Here is a 2,045-nt window from a genome sequence, read left to right as displayed (position 1 = left end):
TCGATAGAAGTGGTTTGAGCTTTAGAAGCCATGTATTGCTTATTCTTATTTCTACTCGAGAATCCCACAGAAGCATTGGATCGAGTAGGAAACTCTCTCGACCTCTAGGATGAGGTCTAATGTGATTTCCCCTTTTCCTTGAGTCACGAGACTTAATATCAGATTTTCTCTTCCCTTTGTTCAATTCTTCTGCCTTGCAAGCTCTCTCAACAAGCATCAAAAACTTCTTTAACAATAAGATGCCAACTAATAATCAGATGTCTTCATTCAATCCGTCCTTAAATCTCTTGCACATGATAGATTCGGTAGATACGCACTCCCTAGCGTATTTGCTGAGCCTCACGAACTCACGCTCATACTCTATTACTATCATTCGACATTGCTTTAATTCTAGAAATTCCTTCCTCTTTTGATCTATAAACCTTTTGACTAATATACTTCTTTTGGAATTCCTCTTAGAAAAACTCCCATGTAATCCTTTCCCTTGGCACAACTGATATAAGGGTGTTCCACCATTGGTAGGCTGAGTCTCGTAGGAGTGACAAAACACACTTTATGCACTCCTCCAGTGTGCAAGACAATTTATCGAATACCCTAATGGTATTTTCTATCCAGAACTCTGCCCTTTCTGGTCATCATCTATATTCGCTCTAAATCCCTTGGCCCCTTGTTTTCGAATTCTGTTAAGCAGAGGTTTCTCCCTTCTAATCATCTCTACGGCTTGGGGAGATATGAGGGCAGGCTGAGGGATTGGAGGGGTGGAGGAGGTGGACTATTCGGGTTTGCACGAACAAACTCCGAATACTATACGTTCATTAAGTGAAGGTAGGCTTCTCTAGCCCCTCTGCCCTGATTAAAAGTCACGGGCCCACTCTCGACTGGCGCGGTCCCTTAAGCGAGAGCCAGCGCATTACTCTCTACATCATCTGCCACTGCTCTGTCGAGATCCATTTACTATATGAAAACATAATTTAAATTCGTCAAGAGTCGTCACACTATCACAATGTATTTATGGCATGTATAGCAAGACTTGTACACTTGCTACCACTAAATGTAAAACCCCTTACCCATATTCCATGCCAGGACTGGGTACAAGGCGTTACTAGACTTAAACACATGCATACAAACAATTTCGGGTCATAGAATTTCGCTCAAATTTAAAACTTTCAAACTTCCTCTTAACGTCCATGATATGAAGCTACGAAGCCCAAAACACGCTTTGCAAATAGTTCAGGAATAAACCAAGCACTTTTGAAAACTTTGAATAATTTCAATGCAGACAAGGGCACACACCCGTGTGGGAAGGCGACACGCCCGTGTGTCCTCCTAACATGGCCATGTTGAAGGCCCGTGTTGCTCACATGGCCTGAACATATCAGGACAAGCCTATGTCCTTAGCCCGTGTGGATTTATTTCTCAATTCAAACTTACAGGGGTTTTCACACGACCTGGCACACGCCCATGTCCATAACCCATGTCCCTCACACAGCCATGACACGCCCATGTCTCAGCCTGTGTACAAAAACTTTGACATTCTGTTTCTGACGTCATCAACTATTTAGGGGCACATGGCCAAGGCACACGCCCGTGTGCTAGGCCATGTCCTCCTTACGGTTGAGACACACGGCCGGGTCTCCACCCGTGTGGTTACTACTGGGCATTCTGTTTTGCAAAATTTAGGTGCAGAGGACACACGACTTGACTACACAACAATGGGGCAGATCGTGTGTCACACACGGTCTAGGCACACGTCCATGTGTCTACTCGTGTGGACAAAAAAAAGACTATTTACCAAGCCTTTTTGTCACCCGTACTTACACCCACCTACAAAAACATCAAACAATACCAATACCACATAAACACATGACCATATCAGCCAATACCTAGGCATCCATACATCATTTCCAAGCTATTTCCTAATCACATGCAACATCTCCTACTTATCAACACTAACCATGCAACAAACACATTTGTGAGAATTCTCATCAAATGCATTTAATAATAATCAATATTAGCCAACATCAATAGCCTATACAAAATGAATA

Source organism: Gossypium arboreum, chromosome 1, assembly GCF_025698485.1.
Source record: "Gossypium arboreum isolate Shixiya-1 chromosome 1, ASM2569848v2, whole genome shotgun sequence".
Classification (NCBI taxonomy): Eukaryota; Viridiplantae; Streptophyta; class Magnoliopsida; order Malvales; family Malvaceae; genus Gossypium; species Gossypium arboreum.
This window is presented reverse-complemented; position numbering follows the sequence as displayed.